The sequence below is a fragment of the Ranitomeya imitator genome, chromosome 2 (assembly GCF_032444005.1).
Source record: "Ranitomeya imitator isolate aRanImi1 chromosome 2, aRanImi1.pri, whole genome shotgun sequence".
NCBI classification, from domain to species: domain Eukaryota; kingdom Metazoa; phylum Chordata; class Amphibia; order Anura; family Dendrobatidae; genus Ranitomeya; species Ranitomeya imitator.
In genome coordinates, this window is record NC_091283.1 from 793582729 (window position 1) to 793606048 (window position 23320).

Here is a 23320-nt window from a genome sequence, read left to right on the forward strand (position 1 = left end):
GCATCGGGCCCCGTCTCATCTGCTCACCGGGCCCCTACCGGCGCTGCGGCAGTTTCACCTATTGACGTGTGGGCGCGCGCCCGCACATCAATAGTTAACAACAGCCGCCAGCCAATTGGAGGCTGGCAGTTGAAGTCAGCCGCAGGTGCAGCACACACGTCGCCAGCATCTGACATCATTGTCAGTCGCCGGCGAGTCTGCGCTGCTGGAGGGAGCTCGCCGCTGGAGCGCCGGTCAGGTGAGGAGAACTCATTTTTTGGGGGGGGGTTTGCGAACGGCAATCCGGGGGGCCCGGGGCAATATGCTGGACATACTGGGGCAGATTGCTGGAGACACTGGGGCAGATTGCTGGACACACTGGGGGCAATGCTGGAGACAGTGGGGCAGATTGCTGGACACACTGGGGGCAATGCTGGACACACTGGGGAAGATTGCTGGGCACACTGTGGCAATATTGGAGACACTGGGGCAGATTGCTGGACACACTGGGGGCAATGCTGGAGACACTGGGGCAGATTGCTTGACACACTGGGGGCAATATGCTGGAGTCAGACACTGGGGCAGATTGCTGGACACACTGGGGCAATATTCCGGCACACTCGGGCAGATTGCTGGACACACTGGGGGCAATAAGCTGGAGACACTGGGGGCAACATGCTGGACAAACTGGGACAGAATGCGGGACACACTGGGGGCAATAAGCTGGAGATACTGGGACAATATGCTGGAGACACTGGGGGCAACATGCTGGATATTTTGGGGGCAAAATGCTGGACACACTGGGGGCAGGATGCTGGACACATTGGGGGCAGGATGCTGGACACATTGGGGGCAGGATGTCTAAACAGAACAGACCTTGGCTACTCATACATGGCTGAGCTTGCCCCAGCTCGGTCAAATAAAACAGCTATTTTCTATAGCAACCCCTGAAACGTGTGGTTCTCTGAACATGGTCTGTGCAGGCTCTCAGCCCTAAGACACATCCAGTCTGTTCAGCTTCCCTGAGGTGTCTGACTTAGATGAACACCAAGCCTGTTTATATGCAGAGCTAGCCAGGTGCACTAGTCAAAGCCTGCTGATCTAGGATTTAACTTTAGCCTACCTGGCATTGCTACATCATATATGCATTACACAGATTGTGCACACATATACACATTACATATTCATCTACACATTATTCATGCAATACACAGAGTTGTGGGAAGCCAGCCATACATATTAAATAAGCAGCCTGTCCTGCCGAAATTTTCATGTTTGGTTATCAACTTGCTTGATATCCATTGCAAACAGTGCAGTTATGGAAGAGCTTCAGTACGTTGGGGCAGACTCACTTAAGACTGGGCAGGTCACACAACACTTAAGGTACCTTCACACTCAACGATATCGCTAGCGATCTGTGACGTTGCAGCGTCCTGGATAGCGATATCGTTGAGTTTGACATGCAGCAGCGATCTGGATCCTGCTGTGCCATAGTTGGTCGGAGCTAGAAGGCCAGAACTTTATTTCGTCGCTGGATCTCCCGCAGACATTGCTGAATTGGCGTGTGTGACGCCGATTCAGCGATGTCTTCACTGGTAACCAGGGTAAACATCGGGTTACTAAGCGCAGGGCCACGCTTAGTAACCCGATGTTTACCCTGGTTACCAGTGTAAACGTAAAAAAAAAAAACCACTACATACTTACCTTCCGCTGTCTGTCCCCCGGCGCTGTGCTTCTCTGCACTGTGAGCGCCGGCCAGCCGGAAAGCAGAGCACAGCGGTGACGTCACCGTTGTGCTTTCCGGCTGGCGCTCACAGTCAGTGCAGAGAAGCACAGCGCCGGGGGACAGACAGCGGAAGGTAAGTATGTAGTGTTTTTTTTTTTTTACGTTTACGTTGGTAACCAGGGTAAATATCGGGTTACTAAGCGCGGCCCTGCGCTTAGTAACCCGATGTTTACCCTGGTTACCAGGGGATCGGCATCGTTGGTTGCTGGAGAGCGGTCTGTGTGACAGCTCTCCAGCGACCAAACAGCGACGCTGCAGCGATCGGGATCGTTGTCTGGATTGCTGCTGCGTCGCTAAATGTGAAGGTACCTTAAAGCCAACCATGTTGGCTATCCTTTTGGAAAATGCTCTTTCTTTCCAAAGTTTCATGTTCCTTAGGTCACCATGATAATTACTGCTTATTAAGAAAAATATTATCAGGTTGTCATTTACATAGTACAAACCAAGAAAATTAAACATTGGCAAATAAGTGATTGGCCATAACTAATTGACATAACAAATTATCTGTCTATGAATTATCTGTATATCTATGACATAGGAAGCTAATTAACATACCGGCATAATAGGGGTAAAGCAAATGAAGGAAACCCATGCAAATACAAGAACATACAATCTCATGCAGATGTTGGCCTGATTGGGAGCCCAGCCCATAGTGCCAGCTTTGCTAGTCCTCATAATAAACACATTTTCTTAATAAATAGAGAGTGACGACATCACAGCTCATTGCTAATTTATACCAGTTTCTACTTAAATTAGCATCATATCTGTATATAGTGTAAGGTTTATGTGAAGCAGACTGTGCCATACAGATGTAGGAAATCAAATAAGCAACCCCCAAGAAGTCTGACTTATATTTTCCTAATATGAATTCAGGATGTGTTCTCATCCCATCTATCAACCAAGTGTATGAAGCAATTAGGTTCAAACAGATGTCTTCACATTTCAAAAGTTTATTATAAAAAAAGACCTTGATGTAGTAAAGAAAAGTGAGAATATATTATAAATTCCTCTATCGTCTTAATCTGGGGGCATGCAAAAAAAACTCAGGATGCCAATATAATTTTTTAACATATCATCCTAGTGTTAGACTTGCAGACTTAGTTTTTTTCCCAAAGAGATCTCCAAAACATTTGATACCCTTTGCACAGAAAGATAGCTTGTATTAAAAGCCAATGCTTTTTTTAAAACTCAGAAATTAATGGGTGATTTTCATTTTAGACTTTTTTTGGCATATCCATAGAATGTGCGATTAACGGGGCTTTCCACTACTATGTGACACATTGTCCTAACATTCAGTTTTCTAATATACTTTTATTACCTATACTGCTTCTACAAGCACATCTCTATGTGGGTCGCATAATCCTTTGTTGTCATTCCGTTACTGGGTCCTGCTCTGTTACTTCCGATCAGGGCACCAGAATTGGATGAAATGTGAAGAGCATGTCACCGATGGGGTCAGGGCGATCTTCAGCTGACAAGCACTGTGATATGCTTTCTAATGACAAGCAGCACATCACAGTGTTTGTCAGCTGAAGGGCCATGTCTCCCTGCTAGGGGTGGACCTATCATTGGTGCAACCTGTGCAGTTGTACAAGGTACCAAGAGATAAAGTCTAACTTTCGCCTACAAAATGTGTAATTGTGAATTATTAAGAGCTATTTGGACTGCAAAGGGCCCATATATTCTTCCTTCGCAGGGGCCCTGTTATTTCTGTGTCCGCCAGTGATCCCTCCATAGCAGGAGAGTGAAGCCTGTTATCTGAGCTTGAATGCTCAGGCCTCCTGTCACTCATTGAAAGGTTTCCCTGCCCCCATCAGTGTCCTTTTCTTATCATTTTGTCCAATTATGGCGCCCAGATCGCAGATAACAGAGTGGGAAGCAGTGCCTGCATGACAACAAAGGGGTATATTATCCACGCAGAGTTACGCACATAGACACAGAGCAGGTAATAAAAGTATATTAGAAAACTGATTTCTAGGAAGAGTTAAGCCTTACGAAAGGGAGTCAAATAGTGGAAAATCCTTTAAATGCCTGATATACAGTATGCAAACTGATTTTGTGAAAGCACAGTTGCTATAAATTGAGAGGATGGTGCACGTGCCATAAGTAAACATTACACACACATATAAATACATCAATATAAAATACACACATACACCCCAGACAGTCACATACGGTGGGGAAAATAAGCATTTAATACACTCCCAATTTTGCAAGCTTTCCCATCTACAAAGAATGGAGAGATTTGTAATTTTTATCGTAGCTACACTTCAACTCTGAGAGACAGAATCTAAAAATAAAAAACAGAAAAAATCACTATATGATTAATTAATTTCCATTTTATTGCATGAAGTAAGCATTTGATCACCTACCAACTAGCAAGAATTCTGCCTCTCACAGACCTGTAAGTTTTTCCTTAAGAAGCCCTCTTACTCTGCACTCATTACCTGTATTAATTGCAACTGTTTGAACCTGTATAAAAGACACCTGTCCACACACTCAATCAATCACACTCCAACCTCTCCACTAAGGCCAAGACCAAAGAGCTGTCTAGTCTAGTGGCTTAAGGCCCCGTCACACATAGCGAGATCGCTAGCGAGATCGCTGCTGAGTCACAAGTTTTGTGACGCAACAGCGATCTCAGTAGCGATCTCGCTATGTGTGACACGTACCAGCGATCAGGCCCCTGCTGTGAGATCGCTGGTCGTGTCGGAATGGCCTGGGCCATTTTTTGATCGTTGACGTCCCGCTAACATCGCTGAATCGGCATGTGTGACGCCGATTCAGCGATGTCTTCGCTGGTAACCAGGGTAAACATCGGGTAACTAAGCGCAGGGCCGCGCTTAGTAACCCGATGTTTACCCTGGTTACCATCTTAAAAGTAAAAAAAACAAACGCTACATACTTACCTACCGCTGTCTGTCCTCGGCGCTCTGCTTCTCTGGTCTGGCTGTGAGCGCCGGGCAGCCGGAAAGCAGAGCGGTGACATCACCGCTCTGCTTTCCGGCCGCTGTGCTCACAGCCAGACCAGAGAAGCAGAGCGCCGAGGACAGACAGCGGTAGGTAAGTATGTAGCGTTTGTTTTTTTTTACTTTAACGATGGTAACCAGGGTAAACATCGGGTTACTAAGCGCGGCCCTACGCTTAGTTACCCGATGTTTACCCTGGTTACCGGGGACCTCGGGATCGTTGGTCGCTGGAGAGCTGTCTGTGTGACAGCTCTCCAGCGACCAAACAGCGACGCTGCAGCGATCCGGATCGTTGTCGGTATCGCTGCAGCGTCGCTATGTGTGACGGGGCCTTTACACTGGCCACTAAACATACAAAACCTAAGATAGAAACAAAATGAGTAAATACCCTGCAGTAAATAAATCAATAGCAATAGTGCATGAAAATAGCGTAGAGTACTTAATTAACATTGTTTTGATTAAAAAAAAGGAAAAGCCATCACTTTTCTTTGCTTTCATCTCACATACTGAGAAGCCTGAGCTATGGCGGGGCGTCTTCTTTCTCTAGGGTGTTGCTGTCTGCTTGTGATTGGGCAACTCATACAGGGAGAAGCAATCTACGCCACCATTGAAAACTAACTAATAGCACTCTCTTGGACTTAAAAAAAAGTTAACTTATTATGTGCTCATATTTTCCTAATAACTCCACAACAGAGAGGTAAAATAAAAACAAATTACAAAAGAAACATGCTTTTTCTCTTAAATAGTGTGCCCAGTTCAACATGAAAAATTTGATGAAAGGTCCTCTTGCCTGATCTGGTCCTGAAAGAACACACATACTTTAGTGAAAATTCATTGGGATGTGAGTGTTTATGCGAGATTTCTGTTTCTCTGCTATACTCTTCCCCTACTCCTATCCCTGACTTGTCTCTTTAAATTGGTATATTGGGAATTTGCTACATATATAACTATTCATCCAGTGTATTATTTAAAAGCTCCCATTATCCAATTTGCACAACGTATTTTTGTGCCCTTTTGGCTAGTAGAAGAGTGGACCTGTCCTCATATTATGCTGCCGTTACACAGGAAAGCATCACCTGATGACAGATCCACTATAAAAGTTATGTATAGATCTGCATGTTAACATGATAGCATAAGATCAGGGGTCCCAATCCCATCACATGTTGACTTTGTAAACTGTCGAAAAGCTTGGCAACAGAGAATAACAGTTACCTGGTATGAAGGAAAGAAGGAACAGATAGCGACCATAGTAACATAACAGAAGGTTTTGTATTTTCTCCACTAGACCAGATAAACATTAGGCTGAGTGTTTGCTGTATCACCATGTGCCATCTATATATACACACAGGGGTGGATTAAGGGTAGCCAGGGCCTCGGGCTGTTCACACACTGTGGGCCCCCCCGGTCATGTGACGGGGGTCATGTGACGGGGGTCATGTGACGGGGGTCATGTGACGGGGGTCATGTGACGGGGGTCATGTGACGGGGGTCATGTGACGGGGGTCATGATATACCCGAACCAGATTATTCCAGAAAAAGGGCCGGGCCCTACTCTACTGTAACCTAGGAAATATTTGTTAAAATCTGCAATACAATTTAGGTATATCTTGACCAATAATATCACATACAAGGAACAAATACCACCGCACCATGTCAAGACTACATATTACAACCACAGTGATCGAATAATAGCACATACTAGGGACAAATACCACCGCACCATTTCCAGACCACATATTACCATACCTCCCAACTTTTGAAGTTGGGAAAGAGGGACAAAGTTTGCGGCGCGCATTGCGCGCCGCAGCAAATTTTAGGCCACACCTCTGACCACACCCATTCACTAGTCACACCCATATCCATGTCTCAACCACACCCATTTAGCACTGCTGATCACACTGTTCATAAAGAATAATTATAAAAAAAAAATATGGCCACACAGTGCTCGATACTGTATAATGGCCACACAGTGCTCCATACTGTATAATGACCCCACATGACCACATGATGCTCAATACTGTATAATGGCCACACATGATAATGGCCACACATAGCTACTCCTACACACGCGGCTGCGCTCCGTAAACTTTGCATACACGGCTCCGCTCCGTACACACGGCTCCACTCCATACATCTCATACACACACGGCTCCGCTCCGTACACATTCAGCTCCGCTCCATACACGGCTCTGCTCCATACACCTCATACACACACGGCTCTGCTCCATACACCTCATACACTGCTCCGCTCCATACACCTCATACACACATGGCTCCGCTCCATACACCTCATACACACATGGCACTACTCCGTACACCTCATACACACACGACTCCGCTCCGTACACCTTGTACACATGCGGCTGTGCTCCGTACACCTTGTACACATGGCTCCGTACACCTTGTACACATGGCTCCGTACACCTCTTACACACGACTCCGCTCCGTACACCTCATACACACGACTCCGCTCCGTACACCTCGTACACACGCGGCTGTGCTCCGTACACCTCGTACACACGCGGCTGTGCTCCGTACACCTTGTACACACGACTCCGCTCCGTACACCTCATACACACGACTCCGCTCCGTACACCTCGTACACACGCGGCTGTGCTCCGTACACCTCGTACACACGCGGCTGTGCTCCGTACATCTTGTACACACGACTCCGCTCCGTACACCTCATACACACGCTGCTCTGCTCCGTACACCTCGTACACACACGGCTGCGCTCTGTACACCTCATGCACACGGCTCCGTACACATCGTACACACACGACTCCGCTCCATAGACCTTTCACATGCTGCTCTGATCCATACACCTCGTACACACACGGCTCTGCTACATCCACCCTGTAAACACCTCCTGACCTCACACATACGCTGCCTTACCCTCCTCCGGCGCCATGGCAACAACCAGCAAAGTCCTGTACACGGAGGTCCTCCTCCCGATCATGTGACCACTGACTCCTCCCATCCTGTGACCTCATCAGGTCCTGTGCACAGAGCAGCCATTATGTGGTGTGCTGCTGTGCATCCCTGGTGCAGGGATTCGGAGCTCTCAGCTGACCGGCTGATACACGCACCTCCCAACCAATGCGGGCCCCCTCTCTCTGCCCACCGGGTCCGGGGGCACACAAATGCCGGTGGGCATTCAGACAATTAGTGGAGGGTCAATCTGTGCGGTAGCCCAGGGCCCCCCCAGACCACTGGGCCCTGGGCTACCGCCCATATTGACCCTCTGATAATCCGCCCCTTTATACACATCAGCATATTTCTTCATTCGCATTTATCTTCAATCATTACTTTATTACAATTCTTAGATTAACACAATATAAGTGTATCTGTTGCAGGATTAATAGTTACTTATTGCTCTGTTCTATTGCCATCTGTACTTGTTCATTAAACCAATTTGTAAAACTGTTTTGACAACAAAAATTTCCAAATCTAGCTCTCTACTAGCATCAAGATCAATATCAGCAGTGACAACACAAGTCATACAAAGGAGAAACATTATTGCAATGGATTTGAGTAACATCTATGGATGAGCGAACACAAACATGCTTGGATGCTCGTTACTCGAATCGAGAAATTCCTAATGCTCGGATGCTCGTTTTGAGTAACAAGAATAATGGGGGTCAATGGAAAATCCAAGCATTTTTCCAGCAGACCCTACAAGGAGATCTGGGGGGCAGTGAAAATGTTGAAATGGATGGAAAAAGGGCTAAATGAATAGAGAACAGCAAGGGGAAGACCCCTGGAATCATCTTTTACTCCACTTTAAGGACTGACAATAAAACATTCAAAATCAAAGAGAAATTGGAGTTAATAGAGAAAAAGATACTAAGAAACATTCTCTCATGTTTAATGACTTCTATGTGAGGCAAAATATAAAAAGGATTAAAAAAATATAATTTAAGTAAATCAAAACTGATTTTTTTAATTAAAAAAAATGGAAATTTCAGTGTCATTTATGAAGGAAGCAAGAATTGCCAAAAATTACATGGAAGAGAGATTCAGATACACCCCCATTAGAAAGAAATGAGGGCTGCATATTCATTATGTTCAAATTGTCATGTAGTGGTACTCCTAAACTCATAAAGGATATGCACTAAATGCAAGGCATGAAAAAAATTACAAGCAGTGTCATCCATACTCCCTTGAAGGCAACAGCTGTAGTGCCTCATTCAAATATTGTGAACAAAGTGTAGTTGTGGTACTCCTATACTCATAAAAGCTCTGTACACAGTGGAAAGCGTACCAAAAATTACAAGTTGGGTCATCCATACATCCTTGATGGCATCTTATGTAGTGCCTCATTCAAATATTAAGAAAGTGTATTTGCAGCACTTCTACACTCATAAAGGCTTTGCACACAGTGCAAATCCCGGAATAAATTATAAGGACGTCATCCAGTCATCCAAAGAACCTTGAAGGCAACAACTGGGGGGTCTCATTTAAATATTTGAAAGTGTAGTTGATGTAGTCCTACACTTATAAAGACTTTGCACAAAGTGCAAAGCCAGGTACAAATTATAAGGATGGTAATACAGTCATCCATAGACCCTTGAAGACAACAATTTGCAGGCCTCATTAAAATATTTTGAAAGTGTAGTTGATGTACGCTTATACTCAAAGGTTTGTACAAAGTGCAAAGCCAGGAGAAAATGATAAGGAGGGTAATACAGTCATTCTTAGACCCTTGAAGGCAACAGCTTTCAGGCCTCATTAAAATATAGAAGATTAAAAACACTTTACCTGCTGTTGTCATCTGGTGGTGTAGAAAAGTCAGGGCTAATCCAGGCTTTGTTCATTTTTATCAGAGTGAGCCTGTTAGCATTTCTGTTGACAGTTTAAAGTGCCTGTCTGTTATTGCCCCCCCAGCGGCACTAAAAACCTGCTCAGACAAGATGCTAGTTGCAGGGCAGCAGAACACCTCCAAAGCATAGAGGGACAACTCATGTCAGGTGTCCAGCTTTGAGACCCAATAGTTGAAATTCGCAGAGGAATTAGGGAGTATGCTGGTTTTGTCTGCCAGGTATTGCTTGACCATCTTCAAAAACTTTTTGTCATGATAAAAAGCTCTGGTTCCACTCAGTTTAAAACTTTTTTTCCTTTTGGACCATCGGGGGATAATGTCAGTTTTTTCCTAGCTGGCAATCTGGTGTTACTGCAGTGCTGCTAGGTTAGCTGATGCAGGTGGTGATCACTCCCACCATCCTTTAAAAGGTCACCTGATGCATCAGCTGACTGTTGGTAATACAGTTCCTTTCTGGAGACCAGCCGTGACACTTTTCTCTCCTTGTCAAAAATACTCGGTCATCAGGGCATGTCTGCTGGGAGGGTGCAATGAAATTATTCTAGACCTTTGATAGTGTACCCCTACCTCTGCTGTACCTGGTGTGTATCTCTCTTGCCTCGCCTCCTTGATTGGTTAAGGAAGCTTGCCCCCTGCTGCTACTGTCTTCTGATGGAAATTTTTTCAACATATTTTCCACCATGGCCTTCTGATACAGCACCGTTTTAGTGGACCTCTCTGCCTCAGGAAGGAGAGATGCAAAGTTCTCTTATAAGAGAGGGTCTGGCAGGGGAACAACCAGTACTCTTTTTTGGCCAAGATGAATGTAATGCGAGGGTCATGGGAAAAGCAGAGGTACATATGTGCCAAGCTCCCTACAGCCAACATTTCCCGGTCTCCACCATGATGACTACTTTGCATCTACTCTTCCTCTTTCATCTCTTCCTCCTCATTCCCTTCCTCTGCCTATCCACATATGAGAGACAGGACAATAGTATGGATACTAGCCTTTGTTGCACTAGCAACCTGCTCCTGTTCCTCCTCCTCCTCAGACGCCACCTTCTCATTGTTACCAAATCAGTGCTGAGCAGATGAGATGAGGCTGGGCTGGGTAATATCTCTCTGTCACATGCGTTCCTCCATCTCCACTTGGTCTGCAGGCAAAGCTTCAGCTTAAATTGTGAGCATTGACTGTTTAAGCAGGTACAGAAGTGGGATCATTGCGCTGATTATGGCATCATCGCCGGTCACCATCTTTCTGGAGTTCTCAAAGTCTTGGAGAACTGCATAAATGTCACACATCCATTTCCATTCTTCAGTTGTTATGTGCGGAGGCTGCCGAGAATAATGTTGGCGCTGGTATTCAACAACTGGCCTCTGCTGTTCACAAAACCTTGCAAACATTTGCAGTGTGGAGTTCCAGCACATGGTGACATCGCACACCAATCAGTGAACTGGTACTTGCATGTACTGCTGCAGCACCGCCAAAGCAGCGGCAGCTGTAGTCGACTTGCGGAAATGGTCGCTGACGCGGCGTACCTTGACCAGAAGCTCTGATCAATTTGGGTAGGTTTTCAGAAACCGCTGAACCACCAAGTTTAGCATGTGGGCTAAGCATGGTACATGTGTGAGCTTGCCAAGCTTCACAGCCGCCACAAAGCTACAGCCACTACCACACACAACCATGGCTGGTTGAAGGTTCAACGGCGAGTTCCACAGATCTGTCTAATCTGTTATTCTTTTCAATAACTCTGATGCAGTGTGCAGTTTGTCTCAGAGACAAATTAGCTTCAGCAGTCTGTTGCCACCTTCGTTGAGGCAGAGATTGTGGACTAAGTGCTCTGAGATACCAAATCTGAGATGGAGGATGAGGAGGAGCAGGAGGTGGTGCAGGAACTGCTGTAGGAGGAGGAACTCCTCCGTGTCTACAAGCCTTAATAGCAACATTTCCTTAGCAAGCAGCTTGGAAATGTGCCCATTTTGTATTCGGGCCTGTGACTGGGAACTTTCTTTTTTTGTTCCAAGTTCTGGAGTAGGGACAGCTGAATGATGTGCTGGAAAAACATTTTGGAAGTGCCTAATGATGGTGCCTCAGAATGTATTAGGACAGGTAAGAAGCATCTGTGCCAGTGTCATGGACAGGGGATTGGGAATCACCTACCACAGGGAAAGAGGCAGTGGTGTCACCCACTTGCACCCATCGTGGACTAAGGCATTCGGCCCACCAAGTCGGGTGCTTAGATGACATGTGCCTGAGCATGGTGGTGGTAATTAGGCTCTTAGTGGTTAGGCCCCTGCTGATCTTGGCATGGCCCAGGTTGCACATATTTCTGTTTTAGATGTCTCTTTAAAAAAGTCCCAGACTGGGGAACACCTAGCTTTTTGACTGAGAAATTCACAAGTGTTGGTGCTCTGCGGAACAGTTGCCTGCCTTCACCCTCTGGCCACCTCTCTGCCTCTTCCTGCCTGTTTTGTTGCTGCTGATCCCTCCCCTCAGGGTTGTTGGCCTCGCTCTGCATGCCAGCTTCCCAGATAAGGTTGGTGACTTCGTCATCCACCACCTCTTCTTCCACCGCCGCACCATGGTCCTCATGACTTGGTGACTTAACAGCAACCTGACTTATCGTCAACTGTCTCATCATCTTCCTCCTTAAACAAAATTTGTCGTTCCCCATAATCATCTTCTTGTGACCGTGGCTGCACTAAGTTTTGTGCATCACTAAACAGCATCTCCTTCTGTCCCTCTGGGAACATGCAGGGTAAGAGGTTATAATCAGAAAATATTGTTGTAAAGAGCTCCTCTGAGTTTCCAAGTATGGGATCACTAGTCTCCTGGGACTCAACCTGGTGGGAACAAGGAGGATCAGGGTGAGGATTAACTGATCCAGACTGTTGGCTGGTGAGACTGTACCATGTGGAAGACTGGGTGGTGCTGGCAAGTATGATATCCTACTAACCACTTGTTTGCACTGGTGTGGCTTCAGAAATGGTGTCCCATGCCTCCCTGCAAAGTGGTAATGTTAAACTGGAGAAAATTTGTGGATGATATCTGCGCTGCTGTTAAAAATTCGGTCATACAATATATTTTTAACAGCAGCGCAGACAGGGCCGGCTCCAGGTTTTTGAGGTTTAACACATACCACGATTCAAGATCACATATAATACAGCCATGTAGTAGGTAGGAGGTCACATTCACTGAACAAAAAAGCTATTTAACTCCAAAACATCCTAACAGGCCAAGTTACATTACATAGGACCCCTTCTTTGATATCACCTTCACAATTCTTGCATTCTTGAGTTTTTGGAAAGTTTCTGCTTGTACGTCTTTGCATGAAGTCAGAATAGCCTCCCAGAGCTGCTGTTTTGATGTGAACTGCCTCCCACCCTCATAGATCTTGTGCTCGATGATACTGCAAAGGTTTTCTATAGGGTTGAGGTCAGGGGAAGATGGTGGCCACACCATGAGTTTATCTCATTTTATGCCCATAGCAGCCAATGACTCAGAGGTATTATTTGCAGCATGAGATGGGACATTGTCATGCATGAAGATGATTTTGTTCCTGAAGGCACGTTTCTGCTTTTAGACCACGGAAGAAAGTTGTCAGTCAGAAACGCTATTTACTTTACAGAGGTCATTTTCACATCTTCAGGAACCTTAAAGGTTCCCCAGCTGTTTCCCCATGATTCCGGCCCAAAACATGATTTCTCCACCTCCTTGCTGACGTTGCAGCCTTGTTGCGACATGGTGGCCATCCACCAACCATCCACTACTCCATACATCTGGACCATCCAGGGTTGCTCGATACTCATCAGTAAACAAGACTGTTTGAAAATTAGTCTTCATGTATGTCTGGGCCCACTGCAACCGTTTCTCCTCATGAACACTGTTTAGGGGTGGCCGAATAGTAGGTTTATGCACCACAGCAAGCCTTTGACGGATCATACACCTTGAAGTTCGAGGGACTACAGAGGCACCAGCAGCTTCAAATAACTGTTTGCTGCTTTGTAATGGTATTTTGGCAGCTGCTCTCTTAATCCAATGAATTTATCTGGCAGAAACCTTCCTCATTATGCCTTTATCTGCATGAACCCTGTCTGTGCTCTGTTTCAGTCACAAATCTCTTCACAGTATGATGATCACAAAGTTTTTTTGAAGTATCTAATTTTTTCATACCTTGTCCAAGGCATTGCACTATTTAACGCTTTTCAGCAGCAGAGAGATCCTTTTTATTTCTCATATTGCTTGAAACCTTTGGCCTGCTTAATAATGTGGAACATCATTTTTAAGTAGTTTTCCTTTAATTAGAATCCCCTGGAAAATTAATTATCACATGTGTTTAAGATTGATTTCAGTTATCTATTGAGCCCTGAGACACAATACCATCCACAAGTTTATTTGAAAAACAAAACAATCAAATCTTTATGACACTTAAATCCAATTTGCATAATAATTTGTAACACAGTGTACGACAGCCCACGTAGTATATAACATGGCCCACGTAGTATATAGCACAGCCACGTAGCATATAACACAGCCACGTAGCATATAACAGCCCATATATTATATAGCACAGCCAAATATTATATAGCACAGCCCACGTAGTATATAGAACAGCCATGTAGTATATAGCACAGCCCACGTAGCATATAACAGCCCATATAGTATATAGCACAGCCACATAGTATATAACACGGCCCATGTAGTTTATAGAACAGCCATGTAGTATATAGCACAGCTCACGTAGTATATAACAGCCCACGTAGTATATAGCACAGCCATGTAATATATAGAACAGCCATGTAGTATATAGCACAGACATGTAGTATACAGCACAGCCCCCTCTCCCCCAAGAATGGCCCCATAGTCCAGGACCAGTACTCACTGTTAGTGGTCCAGACCCCAGATCCCCATTATTCCTGCTGTGTATGGCCAGTATTGGTCCAGACACCAGATCCCCAGGAGTCCTACTGTGTATGGCCAGTACTGGCCCAGACCCCAGATCTCTCAGTAGTCCTGCTGTGTATGGCCAGTACTGGTCCAGACCCCAGATCCCCAGTAGTCCTGTAGTGTATGAGCAGAGATGGCCACTACCTCTCCACATCTTGCTGTAGTAATGGACACAGCACAGGAAAGGTGACCTTGGAAGTCTGCTTACACAGGTAAGTACATTTGTGTGTCCCCTGTTATGAACAGGTAATTCAGAACCACAATGGACCTTGAAGTTCAGAGCACACAAGGTGACCTGACATTTACCAAAAACATAGGACAAGCTCTGAGACGTGGAAACTCTGCTGACCGCAATCCCTAATCCTAACACATCACACTAGAGGTAGCCGTGGATTGCGCCTAATGCTCCCTATGCAACTCGGCACAGCCTGAGAAACTAACTAGCCCTGAAGATAGAAAAAATAAGCCTACCTTGCCTCAGAGAAATTCCCCAAAGGAAAAGGCAGACCCCCACATATAATGACTGTGAGTAAAGATGAAATACAAACACAGAGATGAAATAGATTTAGCAAAGTGAGGCCCGACTTACTGAATAGACCGAGGATAGGAAAGATAGCTTTGCGGTCAACACAAAAACCTACAAACAACCACGCAGAGGGGCAAAAAGACCCTCCGCACCGACTAACGGTACGGAGGTGCTCCCTCTGCGTCTCAGAGCTTCCAGCATGCAAGAAAAAACCAATATAGCAAGCTGGACAGAAAATATAGCAAACAAAAATAACACAAGCAGAACTTAGCTTATGCAGGATAGAGAGGCCACAGGAACGATCCAGGAGGAAGCAAGACCAATACTAGAACATTGACTGGAGGCCAGGATCAAAGCACCAGGTGGAGTTAAATAGAGCAACACCTAACGACTTAACCTCGTCACCTGAGGAAGGAAACTCAGAAGCCGCAGTACCACTCTCATCCACCAAAGGAAACTTATAGACAGAACCAGCCGCAGTACCACTCACGACCACAGGAGGGAGCTTGACCACAGAATTCACAACAGTCCCCAGATCGATCCTCTCATGCGATATTGGGACGATCTGATTGTATAAGACATGACACATGCTAGATGTAAGCACAGATGATCGGGGGATCACTGGTTAGTGGGATCACATGTACAGAGACACAGACACGGCTGGGGGATACACTAATGAGTGCCAGCTCCTATGGTGCAGCATCACACAGGGGACGTCGGTAAAGTTCAAAGCGGCGGAGGGGGAGTTGGCATTTGCGACAGGTGGGCCCCCCTGCCTCACAGGGGCTCCATAGCAGCTGCGTGATGTGCCACTAGCTGAGGGCCCCTGGGGGAGCGGGGGCCCTAGGAACTGGCCGCTGCCTGCCTCTAACGCCGGCCCTGAATGGGCCCCCCTGTCTCGCCAGGGCCCCGGCACTTGCCCGGGTACGCCGGGTGCTGACGCCAGCCCTGAGCGCAGATATCATCCACGAATTTTCTCCATTTTAACATTATTACTTGGTCACCGGTTTGACCAGTGGAGCTGCAGCAGCTGTCAACTCTGACGAGTTTCCATGCGCCAATGTAAAGATATATCAGGTGAGTGCAATCTGATTTTATACTATTTCCTACCCATCGGATAAAACCCTATTAGCGCTTCTTTCTCCTATCGTATTCCTTATTATTCCCTGCAAAGTGGAGCAGAAAGCTATGTGTTGTGGATTGGTGTGTTTCTAGTGCTCCAGCAACAGGCATAGTTGCACCTGCCCCACGTTCTCGGCGTCTGCGTGTACCATCATCAGCATTTCCACTTTGCCGTCCCTAACCGCACACCTTACACACACCTTACACATTTTCTAATTGCAGAGTCTCTGGAAACCAAGTTTATTTTTAATTTTTAATAAAATGGTCACTTGCAGCAGGCAAAGTGTTTTTTAGTTTAATATACCACCATAATGTAACACAAAGCACATTACAGTCGATGGACTTGTAATTCAAGTTTTTTGGAGAGTAATGCCACCTTAATGTAACACTAAGCACGTTACACTGTATGGATGACAATATAGTAAATTTTTTCACCCCAACATAAAAAAAATTTGGTCATGTGCAGCAGCTATGTGTTTAACAAAGGACTGCAAAGCCCGGCACTGGAGAATCCTGCCAGTGTGTGCTGTAAGGATTCAGAATTTTGCAGTCACATAGACTTTAACCTCAAGCCTGGATAACCCCTTTAATGATCAGTATCGTTGTATTATCAATACTGTATATCCTGGTAATATTTGGTTAGTAGAAATATTGGTCTTGTAGTAAACCTTGATTTCCTTCAGACAGAGTAACATTAGTAATATTTATCCCCATCTGGGGCGCAGGGGCAGGTACTGCATGGGCTTGTGTACTACAAGTGCCAGGGATGGCGAGTACAGGTACGAAAGTAAATGAGCAGGAGGTCATGACAGCCAGCAAACAGGAATACAAAATCAGAAGACAAGCTGGGTTATAGTTAGAGAACTCAGAATGGAAGAACACCTCGCAACTTACTGTTACCCAAAGGCTGTTATTGCTCCCCGCCTAAGTGATGGAGGAAGGGTCCTAAAAATCTTGAGACAACTGGGCATTGGTGTACAGGTGCATTGCACCACATGACCAAAATTCAGACTAGTTGGGTCACACTAAATGTATGTCTATGTGGCATTGATATGAGTATCATATACTGTAGTCCCTACAGAAGACAATGTGTGACGCAGATAGCTACAATTGGGTCTACAATATATAGAAGAAGACTGAAGCTATGCAGAAAACAGGAGACGGCTGGGGTTACACCGGCGTATAAAAAATCGGTCCCATTTTCATCCAGAAAAGTGTGACTTTTTTTCTCACTTGTCATCCGTGTGCTGCCTGTATACAATCCGTTTTTTTACCCAGCAGCTATTAATCATTTACAGGATCATTTACAGTTTCCTATGCTACAGAACTGCAATGTATCCCCCCAAAATTGGATGTTCTACTGTGGCCCCGTATGGCATACGAATTTTTTTTCGCACCCATTTCAAAGTTTCTGTCAGTGAAGAAAAAAATTGGTCTTCAGCACTGCCCCACTGAATACCATTGATCCAAGTGCTGTCCGATAAGAAATTGGATAGCAATTCTCCGTTTTATATGTGAGCGAACCGGCAGGAGATAGACATTGGTAACTACAGGTCCTTCTCAAAAAATTAGCATATAGTGTTAAATTTCATTATTTACCATAATGTAATGATTACAATTAAACTTTCATATATTATAGATTCATTATCCACCAACTGAAATTTGTCAGGTCTTTTATTGTTTTAACACTGATGATTTTGGCATACAACTCCTGATAACCCAAAAAACCTGTCTCAATAAATTAGCATATTTCACCCATCCAATCAAATAAAAGTGTTTTTTAATAACAAACAAAAAAACCATCAAATAATAATGTTCAGTTATGCACTCAATACTTGGTCGGGAATCCTTTGGCAGAAATGACTGCTTCAATGCGGCGTGGCATGGAGGCAATCAGCCTGTGACACTGCTGAGATGTTATGGAGGCCCAGGATGCTTCAATAGCAGCCTTAAGCTCATCCAGAGTGTTGGGTCTTGCGTCTCTAAACTTTCCCTTCACAATATCCCACAGATTCTCTATGGGGTTCAGGTCAGGAGAGTTGGCAGGCCAATTGAGCACAGTAATACCATGGTCAGTAAACCATTTACCAGTGGTTTTGGCACTGTGAGCAGGTGCCAGGTCGTGCTGAAAAATGAAATCTTCATCTCCATAAAGCATTTCAGCCGATGGAAGCATGAAGTGCTCCAAAATCTCCTGATAGCTAGCTGCATTGACCCTGCCCTTGATGAAACACAGTGGACCAACACCAGCAGCTGACATGGCACCCCACACCATCACTGACTGTGGGTACTTGACACTGGACTTCAGGCATTTTGGCATTTCCTTCTCCCCAGTCTTCCTCCAGACTCTGGCACCTTGATTTCCGAATGACATGCAAAATTTGCTTTCATCAGAAAAAAGTACTTGGGACCACTTAGCAACAGTCCAGTGCTGCTTCTCTGTAGCCCAGGTCAGGCGCCTCTGCCGCTGTTTATGGTTCAAAAGTGGCTTTACCTGGGGAATGCGGCACCTGTAGCCCATTTCCTGCACACGCCTGTGCACGGTGGCTCTGGATGTTTCCACACCAGACTCAGTCCACTGCTTCCTCAGGTTCCCCAAGGTCTGGAATCGGTCCTTCTCCACAATCTTCCTCAGAGTCCGGTCTCCTCTTCTCGTTGTACAGCGTTTTCTGCCACATTGTTTCCTTCCAACAGACTTACCATTGAGGTGCCTTGATACAGCACTCTGGGAACAGCCTATTTGTTGAGAAATTTCTTTCTGGGTCTTACCCTCTTGCTTGAGGGTGTCAATGATGGTCTTCTTGACATCTGTCAGGTCGCTAGTCTTACCCATGATGGGGGTTTTGAGTAATGAACCAGGCAGGGAGTTTATAAAAGCCTCAGGTATCTTTTGCATGTGTTTAGAGTTAATTAGTTGATTCAGAAGATTAGGGTAATAGGTCGTTTAGAGAACCTTTTCTTGATATGCTAATTTATTGAGACAGGTTTTTTGGGTTATCAGGAGTTGTATGCCAAAATCATCAGTATTAAAACAATAAAAGACCTGACAAATTTCAGTTGGTGGATAATGAATCTATAATATATGAAAGTTTAATTGTAATCATTACATTATGGTAAATAATGAAATTTAACACTATATGCTAATTTTTTGAGAAGGACCTGTATTCTTTGGGCCTGAGTAATTACATTAATGCCTTTTTTTTCTAGTTTATGGTGTTTTTCATTGGCTTCTAATTCCCTCCTCCTTTAATTTGCAACATTTTTGAAGTCTACTTATATGTGTTCGTCTGCTTGATTTTTTTTTATCTTCATCATTATTAGAGGGGTTTGGGGATTCAAGATGGTTATTGGTAAATCATCAATTGTGACTTTTTAAAAAGTCGCAATATTTTTGAGCAGATGTACTCCTGTTTCCGCCTGGATTGATTTTCTTTACACCATATACAGTGCCTTGCGAAAGTATTTGACCCCCTGGGACTTTTCAACCTTTTCCCACATATATACCGTATATACTCGAGTATAAGCCGAGATTTTCAGCCCATTTTTTTGGGCTGAAAGTCCCCCTCTCGGCTTATACTCGAGTCATACCCAGGGGTCGGCAGGGGAGGGGGAGCGGGGGCTGTCTAATTATACTCACCTGCTCCTGGCGCGGTCCCTGCACGTCCCTGCGTCTTCCAGCGCTGCAGCTAATACCTGTACTGAGCGGTCACATGGTACCGCTCATTACAGTAATGAATATGCGGCTCCACCTCCCATAGAGGTGGAGCTGCATATTCATTACTGTAATGAGCGGTAACTGTGACCACTCAATACAGGAAGAAGATGCAGCACTGGAAGAAGCAGTGACGTGCAGGGACCGCGCCAGGAGTAGGTGAGTATACGGGAAAGGGAGCGATGCGCGATATTCACTGCTCCTTGTTCCGATGCGGCTCCATCTTCAGCGTCCTCTGGCTGTGATGCTCAGGTCAGAGGGCGCGGTGACGTGGTCAGTGCGCGCCCTCTGCGTGAACGTCAGTGCTGAAGACGGAGCCGCAGCGGAATGAGGAGCGGTGAATATTTAAAGTGCCGGGGGTCCTGAGCGACGAGAGGTGAGTATTTGATTTTTTTTTTTTATCGCAGCAAAAGCATATGGGGCAAGTGACTGTATGGATGATCTTATGGGGCCATAACGCTTGTGCAGCACTATATAGGGCAAATATCTCTATGGAGCATCTTATAGGGGCCCTTATTACCCTTTATGAAGGATTATATGGGGCATATTTTAATATGGAGCATCTAATGGGGCCCATCAAACTTTATGGAGCATTATATGGGGCTCCTGATTCAATATGGATATTCAAAAACACTTATCCTACTGATGTCTCAATTAATTTTACTTTTATTGGTATCTATTTTTACTTTTGAAATTTACCGGTAGCTGCAGCATTTTCCACCCTAGGCGTATACTCGAGTCATTAAGTTTTCCCAGTTTTTTGTGGCAAAATTAGGGGGATCGGCTTATACTCGGGTCAGCTTATACCCGAGTATATATGGGTAAATAAAAAAAATAGACAGGAAGCTATATGCCATAAAATTACATAAACATTTTTATTGATACAATATTAAAAGATTCAACATAAAACCAGTTAGTATGGGGACAGCAATATGCAAAAAAAACAGCCAAATAAAGGTACACAAATTACAGGTGAATCATCACCTTTAAGAGTGGAGCTGTTGGAGCAATGAAGCTTCCAAATTTTTTTATATATCATACATAGTGAAGTAGTCAAAATATAACAAGCCCCAATACAGTGTTTGTAATATCCTTAGATATATTCCATTGTCAATCCCTATAATAATAACTGCCTCCACATGATTCAGCCTCAGAAAAAGTATGAAAAAGATTTCAATTAGTGCCTAATTATGATGTATGCAGCAAAAAAAAAAATCCATAGGGGGCATGATAGTAAGAAACAGGGATAGGAAACCATAAGGATGGAAGTAAAGATAGTAAGTACTGTACCTTTAAATGACTGTGGCACCCCTGACGCGCGTTTCGCGTTTAAGCTTTTTCCAAGAGAGTCTGCATCCCACATATCATGCTTCAAACATAAAGATACCAAATGTAAATTTTTGGTGAAGAATCAACAACAAGTGGAACACGTAGAACAAGAGAGTGAAGTAAGAACATCCCACAAATCATAGTGGTTAAAAACGGTATATATTTTATTATGACCAATAACATAAAATTACATAGTAAAATACTATAATAGTACATACAGATAAGAGATGTGGAGAAACATGTAGGTATGCTGGATAGTGCAGGAGAAACAAATTACATCCTGGGCAGGACACATGGGGAATAGTAATACAGGGCACCTAAGAGGAAAGTCTCCTGGTCCAAATAGGACCCATGGAAAACATAAATGCAAAAGTGCAATCCCCTATAGTTAGTACCAATCAAATAATAAAGTCCCAGTGCTTACTCATGTGTGAACGGATGATTCTCCCAGCTCCACCAGCAGCCCCCTGACGCACGTTTTACGGTCAGCTTTCTCAAATGGGGTGAATTATTGGCCGATCTCACGTGTTTAAATAGTGCACATAACAGAAGTAAAGCTGATTCGTTGGCGCACGCGCTCCTGAGACCAGGCTCTGACTCCCCACAGGGCCGTCAAACCTGCGCGCTCACATGGGGCGGAAATCCGCCATGACGTCATGTGACATGCGTGTACAGCTATTAATGATAACCGCCGGGGGCCGGAAACCTCATCGATCCAAGGAGCGCGTGCACACAATCAGCGGCCATTTTACTTGAGACCATGGAAGCTGCCATTATACCAAAGATAGCAGCTATTAACGTTAACAAAATGCCCCAAAAGAACTATGTGGACACGTGAGTATGTGAAATATCAATGAAATATGACTCAGTTAGTAAGACTAAGCCATACAGATAAAATGCCTCAATAAAAAGCAATAAATAAAGAGTTAAGTATGCATCATACTGAACTAGATAGCATACTCAGTACCGACACTAAAGTGCACTAGTGCATAATGTGACACAGTGATAAAGATGATAAAGTGCATGAATTATATGAAAATATAATACATCAAAGGAACACCAGTGATATATAATAATGACCTAAAATGGGGCAAAATGGCACAATATATACAAAAAGTCTCTTTCGTCTATAGATGCCACTGGATACGCGGACATGGAACGAAGCAGCCAAGATGTTCGCAAAGAGCAAAGCCCAGTAGTGCAGCCAAACAAGGCTGTGATTACTAAAAAAAGGAGAAACAAACAATAATTAAAAACAATAAAAATCAAAGATGGAGAACACTCACAAAGGGGAGAGAATAGAGACCGAAGCCAGTAATCCAATTGGTACAACGAACAAGTATTATCTATGTGAATACACCTGCCCACTTATAAATAAGGCTACTTTCACACTGGCGTTTTTTTAATACGTCGCAATGCGTTGTTTAGGGGGAAAAAACGCATCCTGCAAAGTTGTTTGCAGGATGCATTTTTGCCCCATAGAGTAACATTACCGACGCATTGCGACGTATTGACACACGTCGCAACCGTCGTGTGACGGTTGCGCCGTGTTGTGGCAGACGGCCAGGAGCAAAAAACGTTAAATGTAACGTTTTTTGCTGCCGACGGACCGCTTTTTCCGACCGCGCATGCGCGGCCGGAACTCTGCCCCCACCTCCCCGCACCTCACAATGGGGCAGCGGATGCGCCGGAGAAATGCATCCGCTGCACCCGTTGTGCGGCGCATCAAACGCTAGCGTCAGAATCTCGGCCCGACGCATTGCGACGGGCCGAATCCGACGCTATTGTGAAAGTAGCCTAAATCACATTATAGAGGACGAAGAGGTGGCCACCCAACACATATGAGCAGAGATATATCTTAAAAAGGGAACAAAGCTCAATTTTTCGTTTAATCCCTTGGGGGCTACAAGTGGAACACAATTGTGAAGTTGAACGAAATTTATTGCTTATTTTAAATTTTTGTGGAAATTCAAAAACTGAAAAGTGGGGCGTGCAATATTATTTGGCCCCTTTACTTTCAGTGCAGCAAACTCACTCCAGAAGTTCATTGTGGATCTCTGAAAGATCCAATGTTGTCCTAAATGCCTAATGATGATAAATATAATCCACCTGTGTGTAATCAAGTCTCCGTATAAATGCACCTGCTCT